Genomic DNA, 15371 nt, shown 5'->3' with positions numbered 1-15371 from the left:
TCATTGAATTAGTGATGATGAGGTTAGTGGCCATGGATCTTTCGTCGTCTTCATTGTCGTTACAAGCATCACCAGCACTGTGAAAGGTTCGAGACCCTTATATTCAAGTATTTAGTTTGCAACCAACAGTGCATGTTACAAGTGGAGCTGAACAGATATAAAACAAGACAAAGCGGTAAGGAGTCTGGTTGGCGTTCACCCGGCTTGCTAATTAACTTTCGGATGCTTGTAGTGACTCGCACCTGAAGCTCTTCACAGCTTGATTTCATATTTAAGGCTGACAAACGTGTTGTAGTCTTTTTCAGTGCAACAGTTAAAGTTCCCGCATAGCGCACATTCCGCTCCCAGAAGAGAGTTGCGTAACCAGCATGGGAGTAATTCCGATTCACATCATACCTACTGATCACTTTCTGCACTCGGAGAGACGCCACTCAGTGGTCTTTTGGAGGTATTTAGCTAGAACATTTTGCTTATTTCTTGATTTGATTGGTAGGTGAAAAAAACAGCCCATTGGTCACTAGTATGTCCTTGAAACTGGTACTAGATCACTACTAGACCCAACCAGTTTCAGTGTCTTTTAGTCAAACAAGCCACTCTCAATGGCAACACCACGTTGTCTACAAACTAATGGAGGGCCCGCAGAGCCTACTGATTGACCGATACACTTCATGCCTCAACTGATAAGGGGTAATCTGACAATCTTTTAGTTACGCCATCGTATATAAAATAAGGAAAATGCCTCCGAGATATAAAAGGGGGAAGTGGAGAGCAAGGGATTCCGATTGGTGCAAACTTTTGGGACGGGGAATTTAAAACCGGAAATTTTCTGACATTCAGGCAAACGGTCTGAAATGATCTCCCAATTAAACAGCCGGAGTTTTTGGATGAACGCACAAAGGTAATAAATTTGGAGCAAATCGCAGTTGAACTTCGGTTTGTAAATTTGTAAAACATGTAGTCCTCCTGAGACGTCGGCCGTTGCCGAGATTTCTGAAGACGTGACTAAAATGCGGCCTACTTTTGGGTGGAAGCGTCACTATATGGAGAGTCGGTAATATTGAAAATTGAATGATCGACTGGCCAACAAAACTGGTCACTGTCTGGCAAAGTGACAGACCGAAATTCTGACTGACTGTAATGACTGCATCAGGGTCCGCGTTGTGCTCTGTGTATGCCCCTGCTGCTTGGCCAAAACACGCAGCAGACAAATACAAACTGCTTAGACACAAGTAAAAATGGATAGACAATTAGAAAACGAGCGTAGTCGAATGATTAGAATCAAGAGAACCAGATCGATAGTCTCATTTACTTTTGTGAAACAGTACAGACTGGTGAAAACGGATAAGTTGGTCTTTAGTGATGGGAAAAATATATGACCCTGGTAGACCCAATGGAGAAGTCACACCAAATCGTGTCGTGTTTGGAACAACTGAAAACTCCAGGTCACTGTGTGGCGTTTGGAGTCCACAGGACCACGTGTCTGATACGCATTATCCTGTGCGATCAGCTGGGAGCCCTGTTCAACGTCATCCTGCTCAAGCAAGGCAGCTGAGTCGGTAACCCCAGAAGAACTGATAAATTAAATGGGCGACGGATATTTCGGACGAACTAGGCCTTCACTTTGGACAATCAGTCACAGTTGTGAAGGGTAAACACACGTTGCAAGTCTGAAGTATTTGGCGAAATAACAAATTCCTAATCTCCTGGCAATTGCCAGTGTAAATATTTATGGATTAAGCTGTTTGATGGCGTATCCACTCAACTATCTTCAAAAGATCTTTTGTACACGTTAGATTCCCTGAACTACAAAACCAGCAGTTCTGTAAAATAGTCTCAGATATTTTGTTTGTGAGTGGGGTTTGAACTCCCAGTGTGGACAAGTGCGCATGGGTCGCGCAAACTGCAATGAAGCCATGAAGGAAACCACTCACAAGGTTGCTGAAAACTCTTCAACAGCCCACGACCAGTTTTGCCCTTGTTGGGGCTCATCAGGTAGGCGCATTCCCCGAGGTTCCATCAACCCAATGTTCTACTTGTGGAAGGAAGCCATTTATCCAGGTTCCGTGGTTCTGTTCAATGCGCCCCAAATGTCACTGTCTAGCTATTTGAATTTGTTCCCAACCAAACGTACCCTATACATTCTGATAGTATCAAATTCCATGAGGATGATTGCAGTCGCGTTATTTACATCATTTATTGAAATTTTCCACTGTAACTGACTAGCTAATTCCTTGTTTTCTCTGTCGACTGACGAACTTCTGTTTGTTTAACTCAGTAATTGACTGAATGACTAATATACTGCTTCACCGAACTGCTCAATGTCAGATCGATCGCCTGGTTGATCGACTCAGTGTTTCATTCGTCTGACAGGAATAATAGACAAACAAGCTCTCTGTGTCTGCTAGGTGCGTAATTAGCTCAAATCGCAAGCTTGTCACCTGCATTTAGTTGCAAATATTAAAGCAAACAAGATCTGGTTTAATATTTCTTTATTCTCTTACAATGAATGTAGTTCCACTTCTCTCTGCGTGTGTCTCTCTTTGGGGGAAATTAGTCATTGTGATACTGTTATAAGTAGCATTCAGTAGTTCCGACAAATAGTCGCTCTTGTAATGGACATATTTCTGACAACCCGTCGTCCTAGCAGGGTTCCACAAGACAATGTAGGCATTCCGACCTGTACTCATCACTCAATTTTGTACCTTAGACAAAGCGCTCTAAAGAATTTTTATAAGCCAAAGACTAAGAAACTCACCAACTATCGCAGGGCACCTCTCTAGAATAGAGCGGTTTATAGTTTCGATCAAAACAATCCATATTTAGTGCAGTTTTCATCCAAATAATTTCTTCATGGATTAATTATTCTTCGTTTGTTTCATAACAACGCAGAAGTGACGAAGGCAAATTACGTCATGGTTCTCATTTCAGTATAGCAAACTGCTTCTTAGAAATAATAGTAAAAATAAAACGATTCTCAGTGAACTCCGTCAGTAATAAAGTGCATTGCGTACTTGGAGAACGTCTACCAATCTGTGACACTTGTTATCAGTTCAAGCCTTTGTAATACAAAGCCTTCAGTCTGCTAGTCATCCATGCCTCACCAGTGAGAGACCTTGGCTTTCCGTGTGTCTTTTACTTACAAATATGAGTCGTGGTAGTAAGGTAGTATGCAAATCTCACCGGTTTTGTTCCCCTGAATGCGTGTAAAAACAACCTGATCCCGGGTTGGGAAGCACCAGCGACGGACATATTTTTAGATGAACTCCAATCAGCTCTTTAGCGCCGCACAACATTGTGACAACGAGGATGCACGGGGTTAGCTAACATACCCTGAGACAACTTCCAATGCTTACGTAACTGCGAACATGCTAGACCGGAAAGGGAACACAGAGTTCAGGAGCGCACTGTTCGTGGATGTATCAAACCTGGCCTTTGCTAGTAACCCGTTATCAACACAAATATCGAAAAGGCAAACCAGCGTGTAATAAGCCACGGATTTGTATCTTTTTACTATATCCTGTAGAGTGCTCCATATTAAAAAAAAACGCATAAGGACCTTTTCCAGGCGTGTGCCAAATAGAAAGTCTGCACGGGCTATCAAAATTTCAGTACAAGACTACCCGGCAAGCTTAGATCTGCACAGTGGAGAGAGTTTCGACCCGACGACAAACAGCTGATCTATGCGTACAGAGGTGTTTGTAAGAACTCTGTCGGATTACACAAGAAGGCGTTTGGATGAGTACCGCTCTCGCTGACCGGAAAATATGTGGACGCCCTTGAGTTATTTTTTGAGAACCCTACGATAGTTTTGGACTTTCTGAGGGCTACACCACACTGCTAGGTTCACATGGCATCATCTCGTTCTAAATCTCCAATGCTGGTTCCTTTTGGCGGAAATACGAGTGCGCTCAGTTGTAGATATACACAAGAGAATCCGTTGCGCACATATCACTCTTCTGAATCTACGCGTATCAATTTTTGGAGATTAGATAGATGAAAGTGGCCGAGTACTAACCAGCCTCGAATGATTTGTAGTTAAGAGTATTCATTCCTTAAGCGATTACCAATTCACTGGAGATACCGTGCTTACGTCTTCGCTATAAACATTGTCGTTTGCCGGGAAAAGAGGATTTCTTATCCTACCGAAAACGGTTGTTTAGCTCATTTCATGAGCCCCTAGAGAGAGCTAGACTTTAGTCACACAGTTCGACCTGTGCCCTCCTCGAAAGGTATCTAAGGAGGATCCAAACGACTTTGGTTTCAACGCGGGTTCTTCACAGGTCCATGGTAGTACAGGGATCTTGAATTTGTATTTGAACCAGTTTTTTACATCAAATATTCTGTATAAGCGGTGATCATCCGTAAAACAGTAGTTACCGCTGTGATTTCCCATCATTATTTGACCTCAAGATGGTTAGAGCCCGAATTTACTAGCCGGAGGGTAAGTGACGCCTCTCATCTGCTTCTGTCCAGGTTTGAACAATCTGACGGCATCTGAACGCTGTTGTTTTGTCCGGTTATGATAACAACTAGTCACCTGAAACGTGTTATAGCTAAATGACTTACCATAAAATGAAAGCGCATTCAATTAAACAATGCTAAATTTAGGTAGTGAGATGGTTTCGACTGGCAAAAAATTAACTAATCATATAAACTTTGAATTTAGTGCTAACTCACTGACTGCCACACCAGAGATTCCATCGTTCATACCTTTAAGTTAGCATATTTTAAAGAGATAGACAATCATGGACAGCTATTCAAAAGGAATCTGAAAAAAACTCTTCAGTAGCTATATTATGTTTTGCGGCGAGCACTATACCAAAATTCAGTCAGCTCTCTTGTCTGACCGCTTAAACCAGTAAGCAAAAAACAGTTGAAAACCCTTGGTGATGGTGTAACGGTGATACTACTGATGGGGGCATGCGAGTAGTATGTTTTTCGCTTTGCATCTCTTGAAAAGTTAGATCCATTACTGAACTTGTGAAGTCAAATTTCCTTGGATTTAATCAACGGTCAATAAATATCCAGGAAAGCTCAGAAAGACGCGTTCAATGTGAAGATGGATATTCAGTTTTTGTGAAAAAGATGCATATGAGAGTTTTGCTTTCCTGTTCACCAGTCTGGAATTGTTCAGTTGGCGTTTTCCAATAACTAACTCCGCAGCGAAGGCCTTTTTCCTTTCAGTGGTAATTCCAGGTATATGACGGAAAGTTTTAGGATCTTTCATTCCTATATTGTTGACGTTGTTGAGGTTTGTGCTTGTGAAACACATTGATCCGTATTTCGAAACCATTCTATTCTGACTACTGAATATCTCACACTGTTTTTTTGTACAACACCCTGTCATAAGTTATTTCACCCGTCTCATCTTAGAACGCATTGGATCAAATCACTTCCTTCGTATTGGTTTGTGATTAAAATCCAAACACAGCCGTTTTGACACATCATCCCCGTAAACTATTCTTGGCAGTTTAAGATTTTGATGTATGAAAACCACGGGGATTATGAGCTTTTCGGTATCTAATGGAATACAGGTTATTTTCTGGAAGGAAACTAAACACAAGGTTGCTAAAAGGTAAAACGGATTTTTTGTTCCACGGTGTTCTCGAAGTGAGATAAACTTCACAGAATTTCCAACGCAGATCCTACTCAGGTCGATATCCATATAGCGCTTGGATCCACCACGATTGCCACGCGTACAAAAATACGGAAGTAGGCACCACTCATTTGCAAATCAATTTGACTTTCACGAGAGACTCAGCTGAATCCCTCGTTTGTGATATTCTACAACGGAATATGTTGCACACAGGCCGCCTCATGTTTCAGTTGGCAGGATATCCGATATATTGCCGTATATTTTCATAAAGTAAACTACTCACAACTACCCACGACCGGTAATCGCCCTTCTGGGCTGTCGAAGAGTTTTCAGTAACCATGTGAGTAATTTCTTGTACGGAAATATACTGCGATATATCGAATATCGTGCCAACTGAAACATGTGTAGGCCTGTGTGTAGCACATTCAGCTGTAGAATATCATGAACGACAGGTTCAGTTAAGTATCTCATAAAAGCAGATTGATTTGCAAATGAGTGTATTTCTTGAAAAGTTATTTTCGTCGGTTGTGAAAAAAAATCAAGAGCATGAATGAAACTTTTCGACAAACTGGGTCTCTCCGGATTCAAAAATTGGCTTTGGTTTAGCCACCGAAATGAGTTTGGCATTCTAGGATGCTCAGACTCGCACCGTGATATGTAGCGACCAGGTTTTAACTTGGCAGTGAACATCGTACACATTTCGGCCTTGTGTACTTATACGCCTGCTTTTTGAAACGACCTTAGAACGCATATGATGGAGAAATCACGGTAAAAGGCGAAACGCAATTTGACAGGCCATCTCTAGGTCATCCTCAAGGAACACACTAGTATGCTCAGGGCAAAACGACACTGTTTTCAAGAACAATAGTGACGAGCTTCTGCTAAGAAAACCAACAGCATCTCAAAGAAAATTGAGTGGAGCTATCGAAAAGTTAGATAGTTCTAACCGTCTACTTAAGCGGAGACCTCTTTACAGAGTATCCAAACAATCGAGCAGAACTTACTAATATTGAAGGAGATGACATCTGGAAAAAAATGAATGCACATCCTTAGGTCCATTCCCAGTATTAACGTTTGATATTCGCTGGCACTTAGGTTAACCCCGAATATTGGATGGCGTGGTTCCAAACGAAATAGTTTGAATCCAGTAAGGAATCCAGTACACGAAGCTGGTAAAACCGTTGTTATACAATCGCAGGCAAAAAAAACTAAACCACTCTGGGTCGTGGAAACCAGTGCACACAGGGGGACCGCAACAGAAAATTTTGAACACATCTCACAGAGGCAAATGGGGCTAAAGTTGTGGGTGCCTGGATTGAGACAACGATGCTCGAACATGTGACCGTAGGCGAAGATGGGCCATGGTTAACAATCCCTCAGGCGTGATGTAGACATGTAGACAGTACGCTTATGCACAAACTTCTGCGGTTGGACAAACCGAAATAGGTGAAGAATCAAAGGCCGACAACAACATGCACTCTGAAGACACATCTTGCTAGGGTGCCTGAACGATTTTCAGTCTTTGTCAAAATGAATGCAATTAGGCTGGGTCTGATCTTCCGTATGACAACTGCTCACAGGATTGATATTACGGTAGACAGTGCGTTTGAACAACAATTCAATTGCTTGACTAGACAAGGAATGCAACGCTGATTTTGCTGATCGGGAGTGCGTAAACATGTGATCGGCGTTTACAGAACACACGTGGCGTTTCAGTTGCTGAAATAAGACACCTTGTGTAAGTGAAGCGCTCCCTCCCCAGTGTAGGCACCAACTGTTTCACGTATGTCCGGTTCTAGACTACCCCGGCTACGCAATGTCCTGCACATTGGTTGAGACACATCAATCAACTCAACAAGTTGAGGGCTTTGGTCAAGATACTGCACTACTACCAAAAGAAGGATTATTTATATGGCAAATGTGGTGGTACGGTCAGTTCGGTTTTTGGTAACTTCCAAAAGATTGTGATCCCATGTATATCTTTGTAATGTACTACTCATAAGGTTGTTGAAAATCCACTGACAAAAAATCCCTCAGCAACCCTATGAGTAGTACATTACAAAGATGTGAATGTATCGCGATATCTCGAATATCGTAGCAACCGAGACATGAGGCGGCCTGGTGCAGCCCATTCAGTTGCCTGAGAACATCACAAACGAAAGATTCAGCTGGGCTCCGGGTGAGTCTCTCGTAAAACCAAATTAGTTTGCGAAAGATTGTATATTCGCGATTGGCTCCGGGTGCTCGTAAAACCAAATTAGTTTGCGAAAGATTGTATATTCGCGATTGATTGATCCCAATTTGTTACAAGACCAGAAAGCAAAAGAAGACTCATTGTTAGGCTAGCGAATTTTAGCATACACCAGAATGTGCGAAAGATATGGCGAGCTATGACATTTCTGCTTTCAAAAAGATCGTTCACAGATAATAAGGTTTTCTTTTTGCGCGCACCATTTGATTTTTTTCCTGTGAGGCGAACCGTATGTAGAAAACCAATAGACGTCTACAATAATCTGTTCGTGAATACTAAACGCCATTTTATACCAGGGGCTAAACATAACGGCTGATCAAATAAGCCTGACTCAGCAAGTCCAATGGGACCACCAGAAAATCAATATCCAGACTTTTTGACCAGATCGCGGCGAACTACAGGTGTTATGGTGGACACTACTGATGAGACACGCGAGTAGTGTCTTCTCGTAAATCCGCATCGCGTCTCTTGAAAAGTGAGATCTATTTCGGCAAATGTGGAATCACTTTATAGCATCTACTTGCATTTGAGTAGCAGTCAATGAATATCCAGGAAAGTTCAGGAAGACGCGTTCAAGGAGAAGATGGATATTCAGTTTTTGTGAAGAAGATGCATATGAGAGTTTTGCTTCCCTGTCCAAAAGTCTGTAAATGCTCAGTTGGTGTTTCTCTAATAAACAACTCCGTAAAGAATACCTTCCTTTCACAGGTAGTGCTACACCTAAAAGATGCAGAATTAACTTCTTATTGGTGTTAGCAACTTGTTAGGCATCAGGAAAATAAAAGGACAACAACAGATTTTCCACTAAATAATGTTCAACGGAACTTTCCTATGGAAGGATGTGCAAAATTAACCAGTATATATTGATACAATGACCACCGATCGTTGTGAAAAATCTCATACTGGTCGCTGTGTTTCTTAGGTGAATTTTTAGTAGGCCAGCCACCATACCCGCTTAACCTTGAATTATAAAAGTAGTGTGACCAGTTTATGAGGTTCCTCAAGGATGGGCCTTCTGGTTTGAAAGCAATCGGGAAGATTTCTGCATCAACCACTTCCACAATTGAAGCTATCCTGAGAATCTTATAGTACGGTGCTCACGTGACCGCTCTGGCTGCTTGTCTACGCTGCGGCCTCATTCTGACCTAGTACTTGGAGCACTTCAACTCCCTCAGTAATGGAACACAAATCCAAAAGGGTTTGACAAACTCAGGAAACATTTCTGGATTTGGGAAGCACTGTCAAACTCTTCCCACATTCAGGTTTACCAAATAAGAGCTTGTCAATGAGTGGTTTTCACTTTAATCGATCTATTATAAACAGAGAAACTTGATAGTCTACGATTTGTCATCAGCTAGCTGCTTGGCCACACATTTCACGGTGTGGATGCATCTCATTCAGGTTAGAACAGGAGTCTTTGAGCACGACGACAGCGGGTGAAGGGGAGAACGCTGCCCAGTGTAAGGCTACTTAGCAGCTGACACGAACATTGCGGTTTCAACGGTAAAAATCTCATTTGCACAGCCTATGAAAACTGAAGCGAGTTCTTACACTTTCCTGGACGTCCTTCAATAGCTAAACGATAATCAACAAACATAACACAGCAGTTTCGTAGTTCCCTTACCAACCTTCCGTCGGACACGGAGACGGCGCTTTGGCACTCGACCAGAAGCTACTTGCATCTTCCGTCATTATTCTAGTATTAGTCTCAGCCGTCACTTACGGAGCCCGTATTTGTCCGCATTATTACGGGGAATGCATATGAAATATAGAGTCCACCTTATCTGCACAAATTCCACACGAACTCATCTTTGGTGAAAACCACTTATCAGACAGAAAACCTCGACGAAATGTTGATTCGGAACATAGTTTTGTCTGGAATTGTCTCCTAAGAATGTGTCATGTGACTCGGTAGAACCTCTGATGTAAATTTAACTCGTGTGTCTGGACTGCTTGACGCTTGCGACTGGCAGGATTTGTCCTTCGGTGAAGTCAGTAAAAGCTGAAGAGCGGAGAAACACTGCACAACTGTTTCATCCTTGTTGAGAATCATCAGCATTGTACTCTAGCATGCACTCCAGAGAGTTTCGAACTAGTGACTTTTGGACCAGTGGTTGGAAACGTGACCTTTCGGTCAAAAGTTAACGAACACCACTCTGATTGGTTCTCACTTAGACGGGATGTGGTGCTATCGACCGGACAACCTCTCACTAATCAAATCTCCTCAGATCTCGTTGATCAATAAGTGGCCCAGAGAAAGAATAACTTCACAAGATGAACGACCATTTCACCTGAAATTCATCAGTAGAATATCCGGTCCATTTGTACTCGCGTGATCTGGTTTCTGGGAATGAAGGGTGAGTAGCACTACATGAGAGCTTGTCACACTACCGGTCAGCCACTCGTAGCTGAAGGGTCAAGTATTGTACCCCTAATCGGAAGGTTGCTGGTTCGGAGCTCTCGGCACATTGCAGATGTTTCCTAATGAGGATAAAACAGCCATACAATGCTTCTTGGCTTTTTGGAAAGGATTGGCTTCACCATGGTTAAAATCCAGTTGAATCTGAGGTATTTCTTGGCAGAATACAACACTTGTCTTAAACAGCCTTTGACCAGAGTTAGGAATCCGATTCGGCCAATAACGTTCACAATTCGTTGGCGCGCATGACAGCAAAACTCATGGTCAGTGCGACATCTTTGTATCGCAACGTGAGTAAAATGGTTCCAGTAAAAGTGACATAAACACCAATTCCGTACATCTCGAAGCCATCAACACCTAGCAGTTTAAGAGTTCCCTGGTTTTGTCGATTCCAGAAGACCGGTGGACAAACGTTGGGCAAAATAGCTTACCAATAATATTCGAGAGGCCCTACCGTTGTCTTGATACAATGGCGGTGAACAGTTTACCCAAAAGCAGAATTCTCTTACTGGATTTTCGTTTGTCGGCAATTCGGTTGATTTTGAATTGAAGTTAGGTGTGAACATCACCAGCGCACCCTAGCTACAGCTAAGGTTTAACACGTGGACAGGAAACCAATTTCATGTGTATAATTTCTACTAAAACTTGACCGGCAACACAGCGACGTTCCTGGTTGTGACTTCAGAACATCCCAACCCAGTGGAGTCAAGGATGTGCCGCACGATTTGTTCTCAATCGCCCACGCAAGATGGCAGAATCTGATGTTTTCACTTAGTACAAAAGAATATCCCGAGTCCACCAATTCCTTTCTTTGGTTTAGATTGAACAAAATGGGAACTGATCACCCGAGAATGATGCGGAACCTTTGGATGATGGCAAATGGTTTACATAGATATAAACTATCAAGGCGGAGACGATCATATGCAAAAAAAACAAGCAACTAACGTGCATGTGAACACTCCCTGGTGCTTTCGAGAATGATACACTTTTAGGATACGGTCACTAACAAATGAAACATACTCTAAAAATCCTGGCTAGTGACGCAAGCGAGCCGTCGACTAGACTGGAAACCGAGACCCTGTTTTATCAGACAGTTACTAGGCTAAATACACTACGCCGGGCGTTGCCCAACTTCATACACACGTCCGCGGCTCTCACATTGATTCGCCATGTGATCAAATCTGCTTTTCTCTTAAAAAAAACCACTTTCAACTAATAGAAAGGTTGCATAACTATGTATAAGTGAGCTTCATCTACAAGCGTTCGTGAACATTTTCTGTGGAATCAAGCTTGTGGTTTACAAATGTCTCGTAAAACGTGAACAGTTGGAGGTTAAACCAAAATTGAGGCTTCATCTGCTTGAGCAAAATAGTACGTAATTAGAAATACACACTAATTTAACTCGTCACCTATTCGGCAGATTTGTCGAGTTTCTCTGGGATCATGTTATTTTATTTGTTTATTTTTGAGTTCTCAAAAAGCCAAATTTCACAACTGACAGTAACAATCATATTATTTGTTTTGGCTTTAACATGGTCCCCGTAACCCAGGTGACATGCCACTCGAAGGAGGCAGGAGGCCTGGGATACCACTGAGTTGGCAGAGCCAATACAGGAGCAGTCGGGCGGAAATCCAAGTTAGGGGCAAATGGATTCAATACACTATGTGGAATCACAAATGCCGGTACAGCTGGCACGCACATTTTGGAACCTAGCGAGCATTACAAAACTAACGTGCTCATGATGTCTTCTTGGTTGGTGACAAGACACTGGCAGCCAAATTGCCCAGTTCAACGCACACGGAAACACCCACATGTGATGTTTTATGAAGCAATGTATAACCGTGCTTAAATCGATTGTGACTTCATCAAGTCCTCTGTATTGGTCCTGAATGGTTGCCACTTTTGACAAGGTGTGATAAGGAGACAAATTAATGAATTTTGCAGTCACTGACACGTAGTCAGTTGCTGTAGAAACACTCCGAAATGCGAATGTGGTACGGTCCACTTTGTTAGTGAACTAATGATTCACTTTGAATACTACTGAAAGTTCACACTGATGATCCAACCTCGTTAGTTATGGACTATTAAATTGTGCCTAGTAGGTCAAGCCAATAAACTTTGGAATTCAACCATGGGTTAATGAGAGAAGACGGAAGAAAAGGTCAGCCACAATGTTTTTTCGTCATTAGGTAGCCTTGTAAGCTAGGTGTAGAGGTAACTTGCAAATAATCTGCTAGGTAACATGTTGCACAGTCCATTCTGCACAATTTGGCCATATATTCAGTAAAATTTGTCCCCCAAATGCGTGGTCTGACGTCGCGCGTTAAAAAGCGGCAAACAGTGATCGATATTTTACGATCGATATTCTACGAAAATTTTGTGAGCTCACCTAATTTAGAATGGATCGTATGAACTGCCCGTCAAAGTATACGATAGCTTTTTGCCTCTGAATTCGGTCTGATGAGGTCCTATTTTGAACACAGGTAATTAGGTTTAGGGAGTGTATCGTTTTGCACACAGCTTGACAAGCAACCGAAATCAACAAGTTGATCTTCTGCGGTTATTTCATCCAGGGTTGTTTTATATTTTATCCAGTTCTTGTCAAGATCATTGAACCGCACACGGATTCATGCCAGCGTTTCTGACAGTTTAGTGAAAGCAATGAAACTGGTTTTGAACTTGTCATCAAGGTAACTTTGAATGTTCACCATCGCGTAAACCAAATCGGAATTTCCTCGGAACACGCGAAAAAAAATCAAAGGCTTACTGACAGCGTACGGACGTCCAAAGATATGTTAGGCATGCGGAAATTGATAGCTCATGTTTTATATGTGGTCAGTAGTGTCAAAGGGTGCACTGAGCACGGATCTTGCTATTGTAGGGGAACTTCTTCTGGTTGACCGCGACACTCTCTGAAGACAGCACTGGAAAAAGATTCCTGGATTCAACTGTTCTAGGTACTCCGGTTTCGGCTCCACTCTGCGCATTGCATGAGATAAATCTCTCAGGTAACTGTCTTCCTTAGGAATGATGAGAGTATATGTAGGAATATCCGTAGCTCGGGTAACTTCGTTGGTGTTAACTGCAGTGTTTATGGACCTGTTCATCGATCTCGGTAGCTATATGGCAAGCTTCCCGCCACCAGTTGAGGTTACATAATATATACAATACAATACAAGTAATACTGTTGTGACATACATCACTCGCTCGATGTGTTTTGTAGCTTCCCTCCGAGGACTTTTGGTTCTCGTTGTGGTTGATCCGTCCCCGATTAATTTTGCGTCGTGGTCTACCTTCCCTTGATCTGATTGGTTTATAAGACGGTTTCCAACTTTATCAGCATTAGCAGTAGTAGTATTAGCAGCTACTCACCACACGGATCAGATGTAGGGAATATAGTTCGCAAGACAAATAGAAATTTGAGAAAGGGGTGTTCCGATTGGTCAGACACAGCAGAAATTATCAAGTAGTACTCAAGTACTATGTAAAGTTGACCAGGTAGCAAGGGACTACCCATACAAATTCGCACTGACAATATAACTTCTGTTGGTGATGAAATATTTGCAAGCTATTTACAAAAACGAGGAAGATTTTAATAAGATTTTAGTCAACCAACAGTAGGGTGTTACTGATAAAATCTATTTCGCATTTCGGCCTACCCCATGAACACTTGATCCCTGATGGCTGTCAGGGAATAAACAGTCAACTCCAGGTTGCCTTGTAGATTCGGTTTCATCAAAAAGAACCATCGCTTCTTCTGGTCAGCAGTGGATCACTTTGGCTAGTTCACTTTCCTTCCACGATAAACTCGATACCTGTAGTAGAGACGTAAGTTCGATAAAGGACTGTCGTTAAATCGCACTCTACCAAATATTGATCAGAAAATATGCGGCAGTGTTCTTCCGCCAACTGTTCGTTTTCAAGCTCATTCGTGTCGATAGAGGCGGAAACGAGGTGATCGCATGGCTCCGGTGCCTCTTTGACGATAGTGTATTATGAAGACGCAACATTTTCATAAAGGGAACTACTCACAAAGTTGCTGAAAAATTTTCGACAGCTCACGACCGGTTTCGCCCTTCTTGGGGCTCATCAGGTAGGCACAGTCCCCGAGTTTCCATCAGCCTTATGTTCTACTTGAACCCAAATTGGACTGTTTTTCGAGGAATACACTCATTAGCAAATCAATTTGGTTTTCACCAGAGACCCAACTGAATCTCTTTTTTTTCGATATTCCACAACTGAGTCGTTTCCTTCATGAAAATGTGCTGCGATATCTCGAATATCGTGCCAAATGAAACACGAGGTAGCCTGTGCGAAACATATTCACTTGTAGAATATCATAAACGAGAGATTCATTGAGTCTTATGTGAAAAACCAAATTGATTTGCAAATGAGTGTATCTCTCGAAAATGCAACATTGTGTTTCAACCACGTCTTTTAGCACGCATTGCGCTAAGTTCATAGCCTCAACACTTGCGGATAAGCACGCAGTAGTTTCTGACAAAGGAATATAGCAGACCGAGGAGATGACATCAGACAAAAGCATGGTTTTTTGGCTACCATTGTTCTGTCTTATAAGATCACCTAACTAAAAATGTATCATACGGACTACAGTAGGCTGCTGGTCACCGTACAGGCTGTAAACATCCTTCGAGCAACTGGTTAGAAGAACGAGTCGTAGCCACTGACTGTCGTTCATGTCACCCGAATAAATCCATGACTGTACTCGCTGCGTAAAAGAACAAGCAATGATCGAAAATGCCTCATGCTAGCCTCGAATATCCAAACCGAAATCGGAAAAACAAAGACGTTTCTAGCTTTGAATCAAAGTCGCCGGCCGTCCAAATTAATTCGGCGATCCAGAAGGTGCGATAAACTGTATTGTGACGTGACATCAGAAATGATTATTGGGGGAATCTAGTGTGGGTCAGTGTACGTATGTGCCTAGAACAGCGTGCCTGCGCGCAGTAAACAGAAGTTGGCGAAAGAAAACGTGGAATTAGTATGGAAAATGTTTAGGCCAGTAAAAATTTCGAATAATTGGAAAGCAGAAGGGCGCTGTAAAACCGCATGGGAATCCGAGATTGTGCTAGAGTATTCTTGG

This window comes from Opisthorchis viverrini (genome assembly GCF_000715545.1).
Source record: "Opisthorchis viverrini unplaced genomic scaffold opera_v5_417, whole genome shotgun sequence".
Taxonomy (NCBI): Eukaryota; Metazoa; Platyhelminthes; class Trematoda; order Opisthorchiida; family Opisthorchiidae; genus Opisthorchis; species Opisthorchis viverrini.
The sequence above is the reverse complement of the archived record's forward strand: the minus strand, read 5'-3'. Positions refer to the sequence as shown.